The sequence below is a fragment of the Triturus cristatus genome, chromosome 2_2 (genome assembly GCF_964204655.1).
Source record: "Triturus cristatus chromosome 2_2, aTriCri1.1, whole genome shotgun sequence".
NCBI classification, from domain to species: domain Eukaryota; kingdom Metazoa; phylum Chordata; class Amphibia; order Caudata; family Salamandridae; genus Triturus; species Triturus cristatus.
The window spans coordinates 378706812-378732461 of record NC_140582.1 but is presented as its reverse complement, the minus strand read 5'-3'; positions in this window follow the sequence as shown (position 1 = coordinate 378732461).

Sequence of the window (25650 nt, the reverse complement as noted above, 5' to 3'; positions counted from 1 at the left end):
ATCATAATACACAGTGTGGGACTGCTACTCTGGCAGGGGGACTCGAGTCCGCTTGCCATCGTAATCACCCCCTATGTTTTTAAATATATAGATATTAGTAAATTAACTTAAAGTACAGCAACAATTGAAAGTCTGAGTTTATAAAATACAACTTAAAAATGCATAGATTACCTTCCTTATAAAAATATAACTTCCAAGTACTTACATATCTTGTCATTTATTACTTTCCTTCTAATACTGCATCTCTGATGCACTACCCTATATCTCACCCTATACCTCTTGCAATATATCCTCTAACTCCACTCTGGTTTATCTAAAACCTCATTCAACTACTCTCTCCAATGCACTACCCTATTTCTCACCCCATGCCTTTCTCAATATATCCTCTACCTCAACTCTCTGACTCATCTCAAACCTCACTCTACTAGTCTTTCCAATGCACTACCCTATTTTTCACCCTATACCTTTCACTATCTCCTCTACCTACACTCTAACATGTCCACCTCACAAATTATTTTCATATTTCCCTATACTAATTCACGACTAATCGTTTTTGGGTTCTACAGCAGCATGCTACTCGCTAAAAAGTACTTCAATGACATATTAGGGGTAGCAAGTGCTATATGAATGCAAACCCCTCCCTCTTCTACCCCTCCTCTATCAAACTAATTTCATATTTTACAATACTAATTCATCACTGATTCTTTTTGGTATCTGGGGTAGTCTCCTCCACGCCTAAAAATGCTTTGATACCTTGCCAGGGGTAGTAAGCGCTATATAAATGCAATTACAATTACAAAGAGGGTTTATTTTTTTAGAAGGATCCGAAACCCCAATAATGTATGACATGACAGTGCCAGGACTCGACAGTCAATAATTTAGAATCTTACAAAGGCCAGTTTGGTCTCCATGTGACACTGATCACTTATACAGCGAAAAGTATCAAGGACCCCCTTTCCAATTGATATAGAAATTCCTAGGGCAGGGCACTATTCAAGTGAAATATATATCCCTAGGAAATCTATACATGTATAAACGTTTTAAATCTCTAAATATCAATGCCTGTCTAGTGCAAAATAATTCCAAAACACTGAGTGTAGCAATCAAAATAACAATTGATTACATACATTTTAAAAACATATATTTATTCAACTATTAAAATACAATTCATGGCACTAGTCTCTTGTATACAGTTATACATATATCAACATTTCTGTACAAATTTTGTTAAAACAATTACATATATAAAAACAACATTCTTTGTGGCAGGCAAAGTAAATCTTTTTGATGCGCGTTTCGACGCAAACTGTGTCTTCGTCAGGAAAACAGCCACACGTTAACCTAAAATATAATATGAAAGTTACACTACAGTTTATGATATTATCCTAAATAGATTGACCTTCACCTTCACCCAAGTGAGCTAATAGTTGATAGCAGTGATTCAGAGCTCCTAATTGGATGAAGAAGTGGAATAAAGTTATTTGTACTAAACGATGAGGATCTCAGATTGTTTAACTCAATTTACTATAAATCATAAAGTGCTTTGAAGTAAGCGAGAAAGTGTTTGCTGAGTATATCCTAAACATTTTTGGCAATACAATTATTTTCCATTGACTAAATCCTTTATGCTTACTTTGTATTTCTGCTTACTTTATATTTTAAGCAGCAGTATATATCTATAGCTTTTCTTTCATGTATGCGCCAGCATCTCTTATTTAGTATCCAATGCTATAAAAATATCAGAAAAAATATTTTTAAGCGATAGGTTCCAATCTTTCATACTATTTTTATCGTATATATATAATAGGGAGGCTGAACCACCATTCTTACTCACAATAACATCTAAGATGACTTGTTGTATTAGTTTGGTCTAACTTCACACAATGATTTATGCCGAGAAGTTCTGTGGTGTAATGTCAGTGTCTGTTGCACTAAGATGTAAAGACAAACATTACATTGTTTGATTCTGTTACAGGCAAGAGTACTGTCTATTGTTTTGGTAACTATTATTTCATATATTGAGTTTTTACCTGTATATATATTGTCTGTTCCTTAATTTATGAATCTTTCGTAATGCAGCCGGTTTGCAAAAGGATGTTTAAAACGATGATAATCTACTTGGCATAGCTGCAAGAAAATATTACAGATATCAGGGTTCCTCATGTCTCTTCTTAGAATTTCAGAGTCAAGCACTCTAATTATTTGGCGTCTATTGTTCAGTCAAATATCAAACACTAGGCTGGTCTTCTTATGTGGAGCAATTGAACCAAATTAAATGCAACTTTATCGTACATATAAATAACCGGTTCATTTAGTATTTTAAAGCTGACAAGGTTCTTAATATTTGGAGCTTTATTTATCTGGCAATGAACACGTCAAAAAACTATTTTTGATTTCAACCTAAGTTTCTTCTTGCATTTCTATAGTTCTTTAAACTATCATATGCTTAATTAAAATAGTCATTCTATTAGTTGAGAATTATCTTAAAAATGTCCCAATGATGTCAATACTGACGGCGTCTTAGCATCCTGCCCAGTCGTTTCGAGATATTTAAAGGAGATCGAGTTTGAACCTATGAGGTTATTTAAATGCCTTACGTCCACGAGTGTTTTCTTTCCTAATCTGGTATTGGATTTTTTGAGTCACATGTCGGGAATTTTACGCATAAACTTCCTATTAACTACTGTGAAGTATCTATCACGATCAGTCATTGGACATATCTAGTCACGTGCGGGGAGGCCTCAGAATGAGCTTCTTCCTATCTTATGTATATTCTTGTTTAATTAGGTATTTTTCAACCGTGAATAGTTCCCTTAAAGCTTAATTAATAGATACCTCAGGTCACATGTCGGGAGTTATGAGGTAAACTTCCTATTGGACTACCAAGAGTTGTTTTTGACGAACGGTGATTGGATATGTTGGGAACCTCAAAACGAGTCCCCTCCCATCTAAACACGGAAGTGCTCCAGTGAACTGGTGTACACAATGCTTAAGCTTTCTCCCTCAGCCTGAAACACTAGTCGGCACACTCGCTCCGATGTAGTTTCTATACTTCCTGTATATATAGGTAATTCTTCGCTCTCTATATATTATAATAAGGAATACTCCCTCATATGTTTCCTATGTTATCATACACAATTTCTTTTAAAGTGTCCATCTTTATGGTTTTTCTAGGGTATTTTTATCTATATTGCACAAGACTGGCAGATTTTGACACTCAAGCAATCTCTATGAAACAGAAATTTCTATCTAGAGGGTATCCTCACCGGCTGGTGAGAGAATCCTACAAAAGAGCCAGGTATTATGGTAGGGATCATCTTTTAACAAAACTACACGAAATAAACCCAAACAACTTGTATGTGTAACAAAACATTCTACACTTAGGGGCCGATTCCGATTCCGACCGCAAAACGAACCGACCGACACGGACCCGGACCGAATACCGTCCGACACGGACCAGCGCCGTACAACCCGTGCAGTATGATGCAACGTGAGTGAATTACAACCGACACGTACGGAATACAAGCCGTACGACCAAGCAGGAGGGAAAATAGTGATCCGGACGGAAAACTGACGCGATTTTCACCGACCGTCACGAACCCGGAATGTACCCGACCGACCCGTGCCCGCGATGTACGATTAGCGCAGTACGATGCAATGCATGTAAAACCAGACCAACTCACACGGAGACCAAGCCGCACGACCGACACGCACAGACAACCTGGCACACAAGCAATAGAGACCGACGTGAACGGCGCGTACCAAACACAGAAGACAGACAGCGTGAACGAGGTGGAGAAGCCCGCACGAGACAACAGCAGTGTCCGTTTCCGTCACATGAACGTCTCCTCCATGCCTACAAAACACAGAGGAAAAAAGACAAAAAAAGGACCAAACAAGCAATGACAAAGCCAATAAATACCACAAAAAAAACATGGGACAAAGACACACCCACAAATCCAACTATATAAAGGACTACAATCACTACCATCATCCCTTGCAAACAGGAGACACAGCCAGCAGCAAACACCAGTACACAGCAACCACAGACACACTCACAACTCACCCATCACACAACTCACACACCATCAGCACCTCATACAAAAGCACACACATACACACAGCAAAACCAACACCAAACCAACATCACTTGCACCCTCACACACACATCCCCCACCACCACCACCCATCACCATGCCTCCAAAGAAGAATCCAAAGTTCACAGATAGTGAGTTAGAAGTGCTGGTAGACGAGATCATCAGAGTAGAGCCACATTTGTTTGGTACATTGGTTCAAAGGACCCCCATCTCACAGAAAACCAAGATGTGGGCGAGGACTGTGGACAAGGTGAACGCACAAGCACCAACGTTGCGCACAAAGGACGATATCCAGTACCAGTGGTATGACGTGCGCAGGAGGGTCAAGAAACTCATCGAGAAAGATCACGCCTTGAGTCAGCGCACCGGCAGTGGCCCTCCTGCCAAACCAGTCTACTTCAGGACCTGGGAGGAGAAGGTGCGGGACATCCTACCACCAGAGAGCGTCCATGGCCTAACAGACATCCCAGAGCCTGGTGAGTACACAAACAACATACACAAGATTGTGTGGCAAGGGGACAGTGAAACCATGCACCACAAGCAAAGCTACAGTAACCAATAGATAAGCAACCCAAGATTAGGCCTGGGCGAAAATGTCGTTCCGTTCGCGGAAATTGCGATAATTTGACATTTTCGCGTTCCGCGGAGAGCGCGAAAATTTCAAAAATTCCGGTTTCCGCAGCTTGGCGATAATTTGTTTCTTGCTCGCGCTATAAAATAATACATTCTCGCGCGTGCGCGATCGCCTTACCTGAATCCCTGCGTTCGCCGACAAGTTTTCTTGATCCGGTCGCGTTCTCCATGAGATGTTGTATTGTTTTTAGCCATTTGCGCTGTCTCGCGACAGTTCGTGCCCGCAGTGACGTCATGCGTCGCGCGATCACGTCTTTCTTCTCGCGATCATGCACCGCGAGAAAACTCAAAACAAGATGGCCGCGCCCGCAAGCCACCACATGGGTAAGTTGGCGACCCGCAACCATGCAGAAAATCTCGCAAACATGCTGGAAAAAAACTTCCGCATCTTCGCGATATTTCCGCTTGTTTGCGATAATTTTAAACATTTTCGCGATAATTTGCGAAAGTTAATTTCGCAAATTCCGCCCACCCCTACCCAAGATGTGTATTCCAGTCACACAAACACAATACCTGCCATCTCATAGTGACTGGGGACTGTGTCATGACATGCACCAACCTACAAACAAATAGAGCAAGCCACTGGCACTAAGCCAAATACACCCAGCCAGACAGTTTGCCACCACAAACACACCACCTCACAGTGCAGCTGACTGTCAGGAAGGAATAGTGGGGATGCAGGTGAAGTGAGTGTAGCCAAAAGCATGATGGGGCCTGTAGTCACAGATAATGCCCCCCCTCCTGATTGGCCCATCAAGACCCCTCTGAAACATGCCCACATCACAGGGAGTGGAAAATGACTGACAAGATGGCTGACACTGGGTCCTGCTGTGGGGAGCACAAGGCCCTGCTAGGGCTTGTGTGCAAATCAGAAGCAGGACACCACTGACTGACATCCTGAAAGACAACTTACACGCCCTACAATGGAAGCACGTTTCATGATGGGAAGGAGGACTGACAGCCCTGACCATACTACTCAGCATGGGGAGACACCCCCCCAACACAAACTCCACACAACTCACCGGGTACAATGCATTGACACACACCTCATTGAAAAATCAGCAAAAGATACCCCGTAGTGGGTGCTGCTGTGTGAAGTACATGGGCTCACTTGGGACTTGTAGCCAAACAAACACCAGGATTTCACAGTCAGCCATCTTGCCATTGCTGTCACACCCCCTCACAGGGAAGCAGAGTCAAGAGGGAGGAAGCATGGGCATGCTGGGAAGGGGGGTGTAGCCAATAGTCTTATGAGAGTCGCAGTCACAGACAACCTACATCCACCCACATGGCCCAGCAAGAGCAAACTGAACCATACTCGCCTCACAGGGAGTGGGAAGGGACGGACAAGATGTCTGACACTGGGCTCTGTTGTGGGGAGCACAAGGCCATGCTGGGAAATGGCCAACAACAAACATCAGGACAACACAGTCAGCCATCTTGCCATTGCTGTCACACCCCCTCACAGGGAAGCAGAGTCAAGAGGGAGGAAGTGTGGGCAGTCTGGGAAGGGAGGTGTAGCCAAGAGTATTACCATGATGACACTTACCTTTTGGTCACTGTGATGAGGGGGGTTTGGTCCCCATCACTACAATGCTCCACATCTGCTGCATTTTGTGAGCCCCCACTTAACTTCTGCTCTACCCAGTGAGGGGGTGTTATTTTTACATTGCCACAATTCTATGGTGATGCTTGCCTTGTGTATGTCACACTCATGTGTTGGTCACACATGTGCTGTTACTTACATTGTATGCTTGTAGCCATAATCACTGTTGTGGGCATTTGTCACAGACTACACACTGTTGTCATGATGTCATGGAGGATGTATTTTGCGGACATACCTGATGTTTGCGTATGCTGGATGTGTTGCGCATCACCCATCCTATGGGTGTGGGTGGCAGGGGTGATGGGCAAAATAGTCCCTATGGGTGGGGGTGGCAGTAGGGATGGGCAATAGGTCCCCTGTGAGTGGGGTGGCAGGGGTGATGAGCAACAGGTCCCCTGTGAGTTGGAGTGGCAGGGGTGATGGGCAACATAAGCACTATGGGTGTGGGTGGCAGGGGTGATGGACAACATAAGCCCTGTGAGTGGGAGTGGCAGGGGTGATGGGCAACAGGTCTCCTGTGAGTGGGGGTGGCAGGGGTGATGGGCAACAGGTCCCCTGTGAGTGGGGGTGGCAGGGGTGATGGGCAACATAAGCCCTGTGAGTGGGGGTCGCAGGGGTGATGGGCAACAGGTCCCCTGTGAGTGGGGGTGGCAGGGGTGATGGGCAACAGGTCCCCTGTGAGTGGGGGTGGCAGGGGTGATAGGCAACAGGTCCCCTGTGAGTGGGGGTGGCAGGGGTGATGGGCAACATAAACCCTGTGAGTGGGGGTGACAGAGGTGATGGGCAACATAAGCCCTGTGAGTGGGGGTGGCAGGGGTGATGGGCAACATAGTCCCTATGGGTGGGGGTGGCAGTAGTGATGGGCAACAGGTGCCCTGTGAGTGGGGGTGGCAGGGGTGATGGGCAACATGTCCCCTGTGAGTGGGGGTGGCAGGGGTGATGGGCAACATAAGCCCTGTGAGTGGGGGTGGCAGGGGTGATGGGCAACTAAGTCCCTATGGGTAGGGGTGGCAGTAGTGATGGGCAACAGGTCCCCTGTGAGTGGGGGTGGCAGGGATGATGGGCAACAGGTCCCCTGTGAGTGGGGGTGGCAGGGGTGATGGGCAACATAAGCACTATGGGTATGGGTGGCAGGGGTGATGGGCAACATAAGCCCTGTGAGTGGGGGTGGCAGGGGTGATGGGCAACAGGTCCCCTGTGAGTGGGGGTGGCAGGGGTGATGGGCAACATAAGCACTATGGGTGTGGGTGGCAGGGGTGATGGACAACATAAGCCCTGTGAGTGGGAGTGGCAGGGGTGATGGGCAACAGGTCCCCTGTGAGTGGAGGTGGCAGGGGTGATGAGCAACATAAGCCCTGTGAGTGGGGCGGCAGGGGTGATGGGCAACAGGTCCCCTGTGAGTGGGAGTGGCAGGGGTGATGGGCAACAGGTCCCCTGTGAGTGGGGGTGGCAGGGGTGATTGGCAACAGGTCCCCTGTGAGTGGGGGTGGCAGGGGTGATGGGCAACATAAGCCCTGTGAGTGGGGGTGGCAGGGGTGATGGGCAACATAGTCCCTATGGGTGGGGGTGGCAGTAGTGATGGGCAACAGGTGCCCTGTGAGTGGGGGTGGCAGGGGTGATGGGCAACAGGTCCCCTGTGAGTGGGGGGTGGCAGGGGTGATGGGCAACATAAGCCCTGTGAGTGGGGGTGGCAGGGGTGATGGGCAACATAAGCCCTGTGAGTGGGGGTGGCAGGGGTGATGGGCAACTAAGTCCCTATGGGTAGGGGTGGCAGTAGTGATGGGCAACAGGTCCCCTGTGAGTGGGGGTGGCAGGGATGATGGGCAACAGGTCCCCTGTGAGTGGGGGTGGCAGGGGTGATGGGCAACATAAGCACTATGGGTATGGGTGTCAGGGGTGATGGGCAACATAAGCCCTGTGAGTGGGGGTGGCAGGGGTGATGGGCAACAGGTCCCCTGTGAGTGGGGTTGGCAGGGGTGATGGGCAACATCAGCACTATGGGTGTGGGTGGCAGGGGTGATGGGCAACACAAGCCCTGTGAGTGGGGGTGGCAGAGGTGATGGGCAACATAGTCCCTATGGGTGGGTGTGGCAGTAGTGATGGGCAACAGGTCCCCTGTGAGTGGGGGTGGCAGGGGTGATGGGCAACATAAGCCCTGTGAGTGGGGGTGGCAGTGATGATGGGCAACATAGTCCCTATGGGTGGGGGTGGCAGTAGTGATGAGCAACAGGCCCCCTATGGGTGGGGGTGTTAGTGGTGCTGGCCATGCAACCCCTATGGTGGGCTGTTGTTAGTGGCCAGGATGTGGATCCCCTGAGTGTGTGTGCCATTTTGCATGTACGTGTCATTTGTTGGTGTTGTGGGTGTCTGACTTACCGCCTGCACCGTCGGCGTCGGTCCCTGATCCGGTCATAGATGTAGAGTACTGGTATGATCTGCGCGATGGGATTCATGATCTGTTTGTGTCGTATACGCTGCTTGTTGCTCTGTCTCGTACCCGCTGCAAGCTGGTCCGTCTCGTAGCCGTGTATTGATTTAGGAAGTACGCATTGTACTTGTCATGCCGGAAACTGCTACGGATACTGCTTCCGGGCGACTCGGTTCCTCTTTAGGAGTTACGGCTTGGACGGAGAATGGGGCTTGATTCACAGCCTACGTGTCAGTCATGTTTTTGGCAGCTATGCACATCGTACTTACTCTACAGGACGGACCGGATCCGGGTACGTGTCGGTCGGACGTTAAGGCTACGGACAGCTGTCCGACCGGCCATCGGAATCGACCCCTTAATGCCAAAGTAAAACAAATAATAAATTCTAACTGGCACATTTTAAATAGTGATCCAGCACAAGAATCTATACTACCTAAACCGTTGACATAGTAGTACATTCACGTTTCACTAAGGCAAATACTTTTGTTCAGAAAACTATTGATGGAAGTCCACCCGTAAAGGGAACATTTAAATGCTTATCATGTAAATCTTGTGATTCAGTCATGGAAGGAGAGACTTTAATATTTAATTGCCGCACAGTTCGTGCACAACAGATGTGGAATTGCAAGACACAAATTATTGTCTATTTATTTGTATGCACTTGTGGACTAGGGTATGTAGGAGAGCCTTCAAGAGCAATTAACACCAGACTTACAGGACATAGTTCAGCAATTCGTACAGTGAAAATCACTGCACCCCTAGTGAAACACTATCTAGATCTACAACACAAACCAGAGGAAATGCAATGGAGAATATTAGAAAAGATTAAACTTACAGGAGAGAACGAAAGGGCTAGAACCCGCAAAACAAGGGAAGTTTACTGGATATTCTCTCTTAATACAGCAGTCTGTGGGTTAAATAATGAGTTACCGTGGGAGAATGCGATTTAGACCTGATGATATCCCGACATGTGACCTGAGGTGTCTATTAATTTAGCATGAAGGGAATTCTTCACGGTTGAAAAATACCTAATTAAACATGCTGGAATAGGATAGGAGGAAGCTCATTCTGAGGCCTCCCACACATGACTAGATATGTCCAATGACTGTTCGCGATAGATACTTCACGTTAGTTAATAGGAAGTTTAAGCGGAAAATTCCCGACATGCGACTCAAAACATCCAATACCAGATTAGGAAAGAAATCACTCGTGGACATAAGGCATATAAATAACCTCATAGGTTCAAACTCGATCTCCTTTAAATATCTCGATACGACCGGGCAGGATGCTAAGACACTGTCGGTACCGACATCATTGGGACATTTTTAAGGTAATTCTCAACTAATAGAATGACTATTTTAATTAAGAATATGATAGTCTAAAGAACTATAAAAAAAGTAAGAAGAACAAACGAGTTGGTAACTTTGGTTGAAATCAAATATAGTTTTTTGACGTGTTCATTGCCAGATAAATTAAGCTCCAAATATAAAGAACCTTGTCAGCTTTAAAATACTAAATGAACCAGTTATTTATATGTAACGATAAAGTTGCATTTAATTTGGTTCAATTGCTAGACATAAGAAGACCAGCCTAGTGTTCCATATTTGACTGAACAATAGACGCTAAATAATTAGAGTGCTTGACTCTGAAATTCTAAGAAGAGACATGAGGAACCCCGAGATCTGTAATATTTTCTTGCAGCTATGTCAAGTAGATTATCATCATTTTAAACCTCCTTTATCAAACCGGCTGCATTATGAAAGATCCATAAATTAAGGAACAGACAATATATATACAAGTAAAAACTCAATATATGAAATAATAGTTACCAAAACAATAGACAGTACTCTTGCCTGTAACAGAATCAAACAATGTAATGTTTGTCTTTACATCTTAGTGCAACAGACTCTGACATTACACCACGGAACTTCTCTGCATAAATCATTGTGTGAAGTTAGACAAAACTAATACAACAAGTCATCTTGGATGTTATTGTGAGTAAGAATGGTGATTCAGCCTCCCTATTATATATATATTTACAATAAAGATAGTATGAAACATTGAAACTTATCGCTTAAAAATATTTTTTCTGATATTTTTACAGCATTGGATACTAAATAAGAGATGCTGGCGCATACATGAAAGAAAAGTTATATTTATATACTGCTGCTTAAAATATAAAGTAAGCAGAAATACAAAGTAAGCATAAAGGATTTAGTCAATGGAAAATAATTGTATTGCTCCCAGCAGTGCCCAGACATATGAGGGGTGGGTGCAGAGGACTCCCAGCAGTGCCCAGACATATGAGGGATGTGTGCCTATCACTCCCAGCAGTGCCCAGACATATGAGGGGTGGGTGCCTATCACTCCCAGCAGTGCCCAGACATATGAGGGGTAGGTGCAGGGGACTCCCAGCAGTGCCCAGACATATGAGGGGTGTGTGCCTATCACTCCCAGCAGTGCCCAGACATATGAGGGGTGGGTGCAGAGGACCCCCAGCAGTGCCTAGACATATGAGGGGTGGGTGTAGAGGACCCCCATCAGTGCCCAGACATATGAGGGGTGGGTGCCTATCACTCCCAGCAGTGCCCAGACATATGAGGGATGGGTGCAGAGGACCCCCAGCAGTGCCCAGACAAATGAGGGGTGGGTGCAGAGGACCCCCAACAGTGCCCAGACATATGAGGGGTGGGTGCAGAGGACCCCCAGCAGTGCCCAGACATATGAGGGGTGGGTGCCTATCACTCCCAGCAGTGCCCAGACATATGAGGGGTGGGTGCAGAGGACCCCCAGCAGTGCCCAGACATATGAGGGGTGGGTGCAGAGGACCCCCAGCAGTGCCCAGCCATATGAGGGGTGGGTGCAGAGGACTCCCAGCAGTACCCAGACATATGAGGGGTGTGTGCCTATCACTCTCAGCAGTGCCCAGACATATGAGGGGTGGGTGCAGAGGACCCCCAGCAGTGCCCAGACATATGAGGGGTGTGTGCCTATCACTCCCAGCAGTGCCCAGACATATGAGGGGTGGGTGCCTATCACTCCCAGCAGTGCCCAGACATATGAGGGGTGGGTGCAGAGGACTCCCAGCAGTGCCCAGACATATGAGGGGTGTGTGCCTATCACTCCCAGCAGTGCCCAGACATATGAGGGGTGGGTGCAGAGGACGCCCAGCAGTACCCAGACATATGAGGGGTGGGTGCAGAGGACCCCTAGCAGTGCCCAGACATATGAGGGGTGGGTGCAGAGGACTCCCAGCAGTGCCCAGACATATGAGGAGTGTGTGCCTATCACTCCCAGCAGTGCCCAGACATATGAGGGGTGGGTGCAGAGGACCCCCAGCAGTGCCCAGACATATGAGGGGTGGGTGTAGAGGACCCCCAGCAGTGCCCAGACATATGAGGGGTGGGTGCCTATCACTCCAGCAGTGCCCAGACATATGAGGGGTGGGTGCAGAGGACTCCCAGCAGTGCCCAGACATATGAGGGGTGTGTGCCTATCACTCCCAGCAGTGCCCAGACATATGAGGGGTGGGTGCCTATCACTCCCAGCAGTGCCCAGACATATGAGGGGTGGGTGCAGAGGACTCCCAGCAGTGCCCAGACAAATGAGGGGTGGGTGCAGAGGCCTCCCAGCAGTGGACAGAGACATGGGGGTGTGTACATCATCCTCCCATTAGCAAAACTCCATGGGTGCATGAAGGCAGCCACAATGTGCGACTATGTTGATAGTGCCATGACAACACATCACTGACAGCAGTGTCCCACTCCCATGAGGATGGATGTCCTTCCCCCACTGCATGACACACCACATGTGGGTGTGATGACAAATTACACATACATACCCACCCCTGGCGGTGGCAGCACAATACACACACTGAGATCATGCAACAAGACTGTATACTCATGTTAAACCCCACTCATCTAAGAGAGCCTAAGGGAACACACACGGTCACCCACATTCCAGGACTGATAGGAATGTACAGGTGCTGGGGCTGACAACAAGTTGTTGCCTCCCATGGAGGGAAAAGAGTGGAGTATCCACAGATACAATGCCCACAATTGTCAGTCAGGTGCCCAAATACCTTGCAGAACAAGTAACACATGTGTGCTAGGCTGGGAGTACACACATGCATAGTGCGGAAAAGGGACCATGTCCACATTAAGCCATGGCAACATACTCCATACACAAGTACAGTGACTACCAAGGATGGCACAGACGATGCAGGCGGAGACATTGCTGAGCAGGCATTGGCAAAGTTGAAGGGATCGCTCACACAGCAAGGAAATGTAGACACAGGTCAGCACAACAATTGGGAAACACCCTGCAGGGAAGTAGTCAGGTGCCACAGAGGAAGGAACACTCCTTGGGACAATGTCACCATACAGTAAGAGCTTACATGACCAAAGATTATTTGCAGAGACCTTGTGATGGCACGCAGATACCAGGGTCCTCCCCATGAGCAGCACACTACAACATTTCCCAGACACCTAACACATTATCACCACCCCAACTCAGGGAGCAGCAGCACCAACAGCAATACCAGAAAAGCATTTGTGTGCAAATGAAAAAAAACATGCTTTATTCAGCATAAAAAAAGATTGGATTTGAAATGTACACTATATTCAAGGCCCATAGGCCAGTCCATATGCGAATTCCGGGGGGATGACACATTGGGACGCATCTCCCCTAGCTTGCCTGCACAGTTCAGAGTTCCTTTCCATCCACAGGGGCGGGGGCATCATGTGGGGGGGAAGGACCAGGCACAGCAGGGACAGGAGGGGCAAGGGTAGGTGTTGTGGGTGCAGGGATGGACGACTCCACCACAGGGGGTGGGGCAGCGCCAAAGGTGGTGGTTAGGACGGCGCTGCACACGGTTGCAAGGTCTCCCAGCGTCTCCCCTGCACCCGAATGAACCACAGGCCCCAAGGAGGGGGGGGGTCAGAGGGATGGGTTGCAGCGCTACTGGGGGAGGGTATGGACAGGGTGGGACTTAAATCCCCTGCCTGGGGACTTCCTCGACCGCTTGCGGGGTGGTGTCACACTGGGGCTGAGGGACAGACTGGCCATGAAGGACTCTTTGTCCGACTGTTGGGCAGGGGAGCTAAGGGGAGTGGTTTTGGAGGAAGTGGGTCGTGAGGACTGCGGACTCCCACTGTGGCTGCATGGCTGCCGTTTGCCCCCCGACCCAGTGGGTGTGCCTACTTCCCCCTGTGTGTGCGTGACTGGAGGTGTGCACTTGGCCTTCCCTGTTGGTGTGCTGCCTGTGTCTGGTGGGGTGCGTGCAGGGGGATGTCTGGGTGTGCTTGGGACAGGCATGGGAGTGGGAAGTGTGGATGGTGCAGGGGTAGGGGGGACGGAGCGCTGCAGGAGACCCACTGCTGCCGTCAGTGATGAGTCCATGGACCTCAGCAACATTCGTTGGTCAGACATCGCTGCTGACATGCCCTCCATGTACGACACCCTCTGTGTCAGCAGTCTGGTGTGGCCATGGAGGACATTAAGCAGCGATGTCTGACCAACCTGCAACTGCCACAGGATGTCCACAGACTCGGCATTGACGGCAGCACGGGAGACAGGGGCAGGGGGTGCGGTGCCTTGTACGAAGGAGACATGTGGTCGCCTAGCACGGACAGAAGGGACCCGAGCAAGTGGGAGGGCGGTGATGGGAATGGAGTGGGCGGCGAGAGATGTACTGATGCTTTCAGCTGTGGGAGCAGCCTCCGCCCCCTCTGGGAGCTCAGCCTCGGACCCGTCAGCGTCATAGTCGGTGTTGGCACTGGACAGGTCCTCCGCCTGACTCCCCTCGCCCTTCGTGCCACTTGCTGCGCCAGACTCTCCAGCACTGGTGGCACCGGTGCTGGATCCCTCCTCCACGTCCGTGCCGGTATCTCCCTTGGTGTCCCCCGACGATGCTGTGGGCAAGGTGAAGAGACAGGAAATAATCAGACACCTGTATACATATGACACATGAGTCCAAACTACATAGGTCACAGTGCATAGCATGAAAAACATCATGAGTAACATCTACAATACTACGCACATATGTAGGCCCCGCACTACACAGTTGGATGACCCACCATGCCACTTTGAAACAATGGAGAGCATGACACAACAGCAAAGAACTTGATATCGAATTATACAGAGAAGCTAGTGTCTGTGGACAGTCGAGCACAGCATCTGGACCATACACAGTTGCCAAAAATGGATGAGTAGGAACCATGTCTTTTAACTTTTGACACATGCTGCAAAGCACAAACATTAAACCCTGCACAACATGACTGGGTCAATACTTGTTGAGTGTCTGTTCCGACTATCATCGCACACAGGCCAGACCTGGCAAGGAGACATAAGCTTTGGACATGTAGGCCTTGCCCGCACAAACCCCCCCCACCTGAGACAATGTGATTGAGACAGAGGAAGGACTTACACCTCTTAATCAGGGATCACAAAAATGGGCTCCATTAAATCCTAATTGCACTCTAAATACCCCTCGTGGGGCTGACCACACATATTATTGACAAACAACCATCATCAGATAGTTTTACACAGACACACAGGCACTGGCCAGTGTGAGGATACACAAGCCACATTGGGTCACCCTGTACAGTGTACACATGTAGCACACTTTACGTAAATACAAATGAGGCCAGGGTACAATGCCACAGAGGCCAACCTATGCTGAAGACACTGAGAATGTCCACAGTGTTGGATGACACACATGATTCCTAGGAAAAGGTGTCTCAGGGGACTGTAGTGGCCACACTGCTCCATGGTTCTGGATAGATCTGACTGCAACAGGAGCAACCGTCCCCGCACTATGCATATCTCCCCCTCATGCACATCATGTCTGAGGCCACAACATTGGTCATGCATGCTGCAAGGCAGTTCATTTTAAGCCTCACACTCCTATGTTGAGACTCTGCATCAGTGCCAACAATCATGGACCCCCAAATGACTGAACTGGACAGGGCACAGGCAAGGTCCCAACACATGTCACAGACCACCCCCACACATGATGCTGCAGCCTAGATTACCTTGTGCAAAAGTGACTACACACAGACCAGGGAACACATGTCAAGGAGGGGAAGGTAGGAAGAACAGGACCGGTTGACTTTGGGGAACAGGATATGCACTGCCCATATACACCCTGGCAGTGCATCCAGGCGACTGAGCACTTCCAAAAGCTGGTGACACACAACAAACACACATTTACCTACCCCCTTCCTGCTGCTGCTTCTCCTGTAACCGCCTATCCATGTCAGGGAAGACCACCGCCAGGACACGCTTCATTTGGTGGGTCAGGCGCCTGCGGTTCTTGCCCTCTGGTGAGTCCCCCAGCAGGACCCGGGCAATCCTCCTGGTCCAGCACCGGAAATCCTGCCAGCGTTTCCTCACCTGGGCCAGTCGTCGACTGCGAGCCTCCACCGACCTCACGGCCCTGACGGCCCGCTTCCAAATCTCCCCCTTGGCGTAGGCGGCTACCTTTGAGTATGACAAAGTGAGACAACATCAATACACCTGCTCCATGTAACAGAGACACTCATTAGAACAATTGGGCTTGTTTGAACAGGGCATAGTATGCAGCCAACTCATTGCACCTTTGTCATAGGGACATTATCCTCTGGGGAAGGCAAAATGCACTACGTGGCATTTAAAGTACACAGGTGGCATGAGGGGTGCGACAGAATCAATGATCATGGCTCACACTGTGCATCACAAGCAACACCAGGATTATGGACACCACCTCAAAGCAGTCACATGCCCCAGGCCACTGATGCAACCTCAGCGGAGTACACAGACACACACAGGCACAGGACAATCACCTGCCATTGGCAACTGCGGGTACAAACATCACTCTGCACATGTGCCACTTGACTGGGGGGAGTCACAGGTGTGGTGCTAGCTCAGCACGTCAGACACACAGCACGGCTCCCTGCTCACATCAGATGGGTAGGGCATATGCATCCTCCATGCAGCTGGGGTGCAACACTCCACATAGACACTCACCCACATGACAGGGGACTTACACACACACCAATGTCCAGGGGCCGTATACATCATTTGGACACTATCACCACAGGTACACTCAACTCACACACATCTGTGGGTACAGTCACCTGTCACACTGGGGGGACCACAGAATCACATCAGGACTATGGAAACAACATTCCCTACGCCAACACTACCATGGGGATAGGACCAGTGTGTACACGTACTCAGAGCATGTGTACGGTGCGTTTCACAGCTTACACTGGTGATAGGAGACGCAAAGGAAAGGAATGGAGGTGTATGACTCGCACAAGGATGGACATCAAGTCATTGTCAGTGCAGTGCATCATGTGTAGGGCCTAGGTGTGTCAGGCAGTGAGCTGGCACATGTCTCCTCCTGTTTTAACCCAATAGTTGTGTGATGACCTGTGTACACATGTCATGTGTGATGGGGCACCATGTGGCGCACTTCCCCATCACACCTTTTACATGTGTGCATGTATTTCAAACTTGTCAAGCACTGCATCACTGGCATGGCACAGTCCCCAACACCCGCAAATGTCCCCTGATGCCAGGTACATGGATGATGACACCTGACATCTCACTACCAGCGTGCCACGATGTGACTATGTCATGTGTGTGTCATGTGTTCCCATGAACTTGCTGTTGGTGTTTGTTAGAATCCGGGGTCTCTGGTTGGCGCAGGTATGCACTTGCGACAAGCAGGGACCCTTTCCTCTAAGTCAGGGCAAAGGATCACCTCTTTAAAAATAACCCCTGCTCACCCTCTAGGTAACGTGGCGCGAGCAGTCAGGCTAGATTTCCAGAGGGCATTAGGTTAAGCATTCAAAGTGTCCCACACAATAATCACCACCCCACCACACAAAGACACAAGGCTGTATTTATATCAAAATAAAGCTCTTTATATAAAAGATTTCTTTAGGCAGGTTGTCAAAATACAGTTCTCTTGTATAAATAATGTTCCAGTTACTTTCAAATGCTTTCAGGCAGTCCACAGTTCTTAAAATGGCAAAATTGTACTTCAAATAGCTTCTTTAGGGTGTCTGTGCACTTCGTAGCACCTTGCGTACGCTTCGTACGAGGTTTTGGACGTCACTTGCCGTTTCTCACGCTTCTCGCGTGAGCACGCGTGCTCGGGACGTGAACCGTACGGACCGTACCTTCGTTGGTACGCGTCGTACACGTCCGATACGCCTCTTGCCAAAGCTCACGCTTCCCGCATGAGCGCCGTCAATGGATCTAATGCTGGACGAGCCGTACCTTCGTCGGGACGCCTCGAACAGCTGATTTCGAACCGTACAAAAGCTCACGCTTCACGCGTTAGTCGCGTAGCGGGTCTACAGCGCTAGTACGGCCCGAACAAAGCAGCAGACAGGTCGTACTTCAGCGCGATCGCACACAGTACCTTATTTCTTGCCCAAAGATGATCACAGCAGCTTCGGGGTCCCTGCAGGAGCGCCCCACGTCGCGTTGTCGTCCCTCTTTGGCAGTGGGTGGCGGTGCTTCGTGGGGTGTTCCAGGACGGTCTCGGCCACACGATCATGGGCAGGAGAAGGAGGGGCAGCTCGGGGGCAATCTCTTCAGCGCGTCGCGCTGTCAGCTTCACTCAGGGGGTAAACAGGGCGTCGCAGGTCCTTACAATGCTCTCCACTTCCAGGGGTCGCAGAGGCTCGGCGCTTGGAGCCTGGTCAGGTTCTTCTTTACTTTGCGAGCTACGGCTCGGGGGGCAGTTGCTTGCTGTGTTCAGACCAGGCAGGCCTTTATGGTGCTCACAGCAGCCCCGGTGGCAGAAGTCGCGGTGCTCAGAGAGAGGGGGACGCACAGGTTCTCTGCGGTCAGCGTTCAAGGATCTTCTCCAGTAGTTTCTCTTCTCCTTGGGGGAAGGTAGCGCCCACTGTTCCTGGGGCGCAGATCAGGGGGCAAGTTCACAAGCAAGCCCTTGGAGATTGTTTAAAAGCACAAGTTGAATCAAAGTCTTTTCCTTTAGTCTTTTCCTCTCCTTCCAGCAGACAGGCACCCACTGCAAGCCAGTCACTCAAGCAGAGGGACAGTATTTCTCCTTCAGCTTCTCCAGGTCCTTCTCCTTCAGGCAGAGGTTCGTCTTGGCGCAAACAGGATCTGATTTCTTAGGAGCGGGGCTCCTTCTTTTATACAGCAATTCTTTTGTTCTTTGTCGCCAGGGGGCCTGGGCCTGGCTCAGTCCGGTTTTGGAGCATTTTGTTGTGGTGACTCTGCTCTTACCTTTCAGCAGCAGGGCAGAGACATCAGCCGCTCCACAGGGGGCGGAGCCGGCATTGTGGTGGCAGGGCACAGATCTATTCAGAGTCAAAGGTGTACTCCTCCCACCCATCCTGGTGTAATCTCTCTACCCACCACCTGGCAGCCAGCCTGTCTCCTGGAATTCCCCAGCCCTGCTCCTTACTGTTGCTAGGCAGAACACACTCACACAGCAGAGGCGGACTGAAATGGCCAGTTCAGTAAATACTAACTTTCTAAAAGTAGTATTTACAAACACAGTATATTAAAATAAACTTTACTAAAAGAAGTATTTTATTATTCTGAGTTCAGGCATACTAAATATAACTTTCTACCATGCTCTATGAGTCCACTGGGATTACAGCGTATAGTAATTCCAGCAGCCCTTTCTGGCCTATGAAGAGCAGGTAGCCTTCAATAGTGAAAAACGAAAATGGCTGTAATTCACTATTAAGACATGCCACATACATCAGGGCATGTCCTACCTTATGCCTACAATGCACCCTGCCCTTGGGCCTACCAGAGGGGTGACTAATATGTAGTTAAGGGAAGGTTTAGGGACTGGCAAGTAGGTGCACTTGCGCAATCAGCGCGACAGTATCAGACCGCGCGCAGGTTCTGCAGTGGCAGATCCTAGACATATTTTGCTAGGCCGCTTCTGTGGGTGGTACAACCAGTGCTGCAAGCCCACCAGCAGCATTTGTATTTACAAGCCCTGGCACTCCTGGTGCAGTTTACTAGGGGTTGATAGTAAACCAAATAAGCCAAACATGGACACCAATCAATGTATACACTTTTTCAAAAGGGAGCACTTGCACTGTGGCACTGATTAGCAGTGGCACAGTGCCCTGAGCAGCTAGCACCAACAAAACACAATGAGGTACATCAGCAAAAAGTGGAAGGGAAACTCACGCCAAGGTGCCAGGTCTAACAGTGTTCCGTCAACGGCATCTGCTGTAGCTGCATCCAACATATGTCTGTGTGTAGATGCCCATGTCACACTATTACGCACACCAGGACACATGTGAATAACACGTGACGTGTGTCTGTATGCATTTAACAGGGACTTGCGAGCGTAGGACATATCTGCGTAGTCTCAATGTCTGTGTGATCATATTTGACATGTACCCCTTCATGGCAAGGTGTGTGGTCTGTCCTTTTTCCATGACATGTGGCCTGTGCGTCTAGCTTGCCGGCAGCTGTCTGTATGAGATGACATCCTTCAAATGCACATATGTGGATGTATGTCACTCCTGTAATGTGTCTGGCTGTTCACTCACATTGGCCCACAGCTACTTTCATGGCATGTCATGTAGACCTTGACAACCCATGTTTGAAGCTGGCACTTGGTAGGAGTATCACCTGGCTGGCATACGTGTGCAGGATGTATTGCACAGACCAGACTCTGTATGTGTCATATGTGTATTAGCTGTTGAACATGTGCTCAGTTCATTGACATTGGTGTAGTAATGTACTCAATCTTCGTTATTCCTTCCAATCTTCTGCAGGGCACCGCCTCTCCCCCGACCAATGCCAGACTTGGCTGCCATGAGGGAACGTGACTGCATATGCCGCTACAGATTCCCCCAACGGTTAATTGTGGACCTGACAAACAGGCTGGCACCACACCTCCAACCGCGACACAGTTATCCGACTGCGCTGACCCCCAAGATGAAGTTGATGTCAGCCCTACATTTCTTTGCCACCGGTACGTTTCAATTGACCATAGCTGATGTGGGTGGCATGTCTCAGACCATGTTCAGCCGTGTCCTGCATGATGTTTTAGAAGCCATCTTGGAGCACCTGGATGAATTCATCCATTTTCCAACTCGTGAGCAGTTGACAGGTATCAAGGGCGAGTTCTATGCCCTGGGAGGGATGCCCCATGTAATTGGGTCCATTGATGGGACACATGTAGCTTTGGTACCACCACAGGCACAGGAGGTAGCCTTCCGTAACCGTAAACATTACCACTCCATTAATGCCCTTGTGGTGTGTCTTGCTAACATGGTGATTTCCCATGTCTGTGCACGTTTTCCAGGGTCAGCACACGATGCCTACATCATGAGGCATAGCAGGGTGCCAGAAATGATGCTGCAGCTGCACAACGAACGAGCATGTCTTGTTGGTGAGTAGACTCTGTTTGTCAAGTATTCTGCGGTATCTTAGTATGTGACGGCATCTCCTGACCCACTTCTTTACATGATGTTTCCATGTAGGGGACTCTGGCTATCCCAACATGCCATGGCTGGTGACGCCTCTCTGCAACCCGAGAACAGCTGCAGATCACCGTTACAACGACGCCCATGGGCAGACCAGGCGAGTGATTGAGAGGACGTTTGGCCTCTTGAAGAACCGATTCCGGTGCCTCCACAAGACAGGTGGGTCCCTCCCATATGCACCGGTGAAGGTCTGCAAAATCTTCCTCGTGTGCTGCATGCTGCACAACATGGCAGTGGAGAAAGCTGTGCCACTCATCCTGGATCCCGATGAGCAGGAACATCCACCCGTGGAGGATGAAGGCCTTGGTCACGAGGCAAGTGAGGAGGAGGAGGAGGAGGACATCCGGAGTCAGCTCATACGCAACTTCTTCTCATAATGGTGAGTCCCTGGGTCTGAGTGTGCACACTTGGAGCCTTGTGTGGCATGTGTTGCAATGTGTATGTCCAGCTGACTATATGCTAAGTGACTTTGAGGTGTGTGCTGATGTGTCACTCGAGTGCTGATGTCATTCCACACATTTTAGCTGACACACTCAATTGCCAACTGGCATGGTGTCAACCTTATTCATGTAGAGTACATGACCATGCATGCGGATGACTATGTTTTTCTTGACTTCTTGTGTGTCTCTCATCCCCAGGTAGATGCGCATGCTGTCTGCTCGTGGCATCGTTGTGCTCCTGCTATTCCTCATGAGTAATGCAACGTGTGCTGAATCAGCGTTACATGCACGGACATGGTGAAAATTCTCCTTTGGGTAAGGATTGCAGCAAGGCTTTTTGGGTGTGGTAGTTGTTTGTAATGTGTGGGCACTGCTCCTGTGCAGGTTGTGTTACTATGCATACATGTTGACTCACCATGGGGCACATGACATGTGGCATGACTCACATGAATTGATAGTCACACTTCGTGACAATCATCTGTTATGGGATTGTGGTTTGTGATGAAGGCATCAATGTGTGTACAACTTCCCTCTGAAACATACGGGAGGCTACGGGTGGACATATTGCGGGACATCCCCATATGATGCTCAATGGGGAATTGCAGCCTCTCCGTGTGCAGCAGGGGATGTTTGGCTCAACCCCTTCACTTGTGTGCCAGTACAATGGATTTACAGCATCTGTGGTGTAAAGGGGGTGTCCGGTGTAGGTTCCACATGTTAATCCAATAGACCTGTGAGTCTGTTAATGTTGATGCTTTTGCATAGGTGTGAGCCTTAGTAATAAAGGTGTTCCTCAGCCTCCAAGGTGCCTCATCTCTGTCAATGCAGGACTCTTGCAACTGTGCATGCGGCACCTCTGGCATGGTCGTCAAGGATTGTGCATATGAGTCTATGTGTAGATTAGCAACCTGCATGCTGTTCTTCATGTATTTGATTCTCTATTGTGCATGATGTCCATGGCTGTGTATGTGTTTTGGCATGTTAGTCCCCCCCATGGGCCGTCAACACCTTCTGGGGTGTGTTTCCTGTGCGCAGCTCGGCCTTCAGTTTCATGATCCGGTATCAGTCATCTTTGGTGATTGTGCATCCTTTGTCTCTGGGTGTGCCATTGCAATCCGGTAACTCCTTCCTTGACATACACCTGTTGCAGTAGTCCTTTCTGACATCCTAGTCTTTGTGTGGATATTGTGGCATAATTCCCAGGACATGCCGCCTGCTGTTGCAGCCACTGCAGCAAGGGCACACGTAGTTTCCAGATTTGGCAACACACACACATCAAAGGTGCTCCTCCCTTCCTCCCTCAACACATTCATTTGGCTGTCTTCGGCTTGTCTGTGCCACAGTTGCGGCCACGCGGTACCAAAGGCTGGACTGTCTGCACATGCAACATGCACATTGCACGACCCTCAGGTCCTTGCATGACCCACATCACACTACAGTGTGATGTTGCAGCCACCCTCCAAGCAAGGTCCATCCACATATCTCCCGCCTGCTCTCAGGCATGCACTGAGCGCACACACAACACCTTTGCATGATGTGTGTGCAACTCCGACTGCCTACACAGCGCTGCCACGCCTTCCAGGACCTGTCAGTCCCACCAGGTCATGTCCCTCCTACTCCCCACCGGATCTGTACCCCTGCAAGGCCATGGGAGTGGGACTCAGGGCTTCGGCATGTAGTATGCTTTCGTCGTGAGGCACACGGCACAGGAATCATCTTTCAGCGAGTCAATTTACAATGTGTCCAGGACCCCCCTATCCACCATCACATGCGCACACGACCTCATCATCAACTCGTATGCCATTGACAGCCAGGCGCTCCTCACCCTCACCAAGGACGCAGACATTTCCAGTTCCAATATTCAAGATTGCATGGGATCCATAGATGAATGGCAGAACAGCAGCCACCTGAGGCTGGACTTGTACAGGACTGAGGTCAACATTTGAGGATTGTCCCCTTACAGCTGGCTCAACTGCTTGTGTCCCACCCACAGAAGCCCTGCACAGGCACCCAGTGTCCACGCACACAAGATGTTGTGCATCATGGATTGCTTGCTCTAATTTGCCATGGTAATCACCAGCATCTGTACCTCACACTGCAACACCCTCAGCATTATGCACATGCTCCCCAGATAGATCCACTCCAAGGTAAGACGGACCATCTCCCAGGTCCACGACAACATCCGTGTCAAATACTGCCCTGCCCTCTACGGGGCAGCCACATCCAAAATCCAGGGACACTTGTCCACATCCAGGCTGCATCTGCACACCTCAGCGTCAACATCCCGTGCCCCAGCCACATCACCGTCCAGCAGAGATAGCTGCAATGGATCACTGTGTGCTGCAGGATGACCTTCAGACTCCTCACCCACACTCAGGAGGCAGGCCACTATCCTGACCCAAAACCAACCTTGTACCACTGTCATCCAAGACCCCGTAGTGCCATCTCCGTGCATTCAACCTTGACCTGGCCACCATACTTCTGATCCACCGCACTCCTGCATGCAGGACATAGTTCTCCCACCTGAGAACACATACCTGGGACTCCCTCCCCGAGAACCTCCAAATGAGGCATGATCTCTACGCCTTAATGTTACTTTTCCAAATAGGCGTGTCCTCACAGTTTCCCTAGCACCCCCTCAGCAGCTTGAGGCCATCACAGGTGAGTATTGTGCTCCATGTCTGCATTGAATGAGACATTGTGGATCATGTGTGTCCTGTACCAGACTTCAATCCCAGGGTATGGATGTGTGGAGTTAGTTCCACACTCAGGCATAGTTTGACATTCACACACACATATGTTGGTGAATAATGCCAAATGACAGCAACATCTCATGACAAAATTACATATTTATTTTTGGTGGGGTAAGTCTTTTGGTGGATGAAGTAAGGTGCTCTACCGGGTGCATTGAATCCAAAGTTCACAGGGGGAGATGGCATCCTTGTCAGTTGGAGTCATCAGAGTCGAGACCACAGTGTTGGTCATCATTGGTCAGACTGTGACCAGCAAGTCCATGTGGCATAGAATGTCATTGGGTGAGGTGGTGCTGTTGCGCCAGAGGGTCAGGTGCCAGGCCAGGTGACCTGGGAGATGTGGATGGTCCGCTGACTCTCACGGTCTTTTCCGTGGACGACCCACCTTCCTCCAGGGACCTTCAGATGCAGGCCTTGACAATGTCTGTGATGCTCCGTCGGATGAATCCTCCTCCTCCTCCTCCTCCCTCCCTGTGGCTGGTGCTGGTCTTCGCCTGGTGTCACAAGGAGGGTTGCCCATGATGTCGGCAATCCGACGGAGTGAACGGCTCATGTCCATTTGCACCGCCAGGAGCTCAGCCAGTCTTGCCTCAATCCGTCCTTGGTGTTGTTGTTGACTGGCATGTTGCTCGGCCTGCAGGTTCTTCATCTCGTCGAGGGTCCCCTTGATGTCTGTGAGGCTCGACACAACCTGGCTGATGCCCCTGGTGTCACGCCGGTATGTGTCCAGGATGTGGCGCATGTGTGCCATACCGGTTCCCTCAGCTGGCTGGTCAGGTTCTCACCTCCGCCTGCCTCCACTCCCACCACCCCTGCCCACACGAGCCTGGCCTGCCATTGTGGGCACATCAGGTCTACCGGACCCCTGAGGGATGGCATTAGCGTGGTCATCTGCCTCCTCCTGGGTGCCCGGAGAACCTTGTCCCTCCTGGTCAGACTGGCTGTGTTGTTCAGTGCGAGCAGGGCTCCTGGGTGTCTCCTGGGATGTGGCAGGAATGGGGGTGGGGGTTGGCACAGATGTACCTGACGCAGGTGCTGCAGGGGCTTGGGCACCAGTGGGGCCAGGTTGGTCGGGGTCATCCACGGAGTGGTGAGAGTCGTCGCTGCCGGTGGGATCATCTTCACGCTGAGCCTGGGACTGTGATTGTTCCCCCCCATTGTTGGGGGGAGGTCGATGACGTTGCCCTGTGTGTGAGAGAGAGACA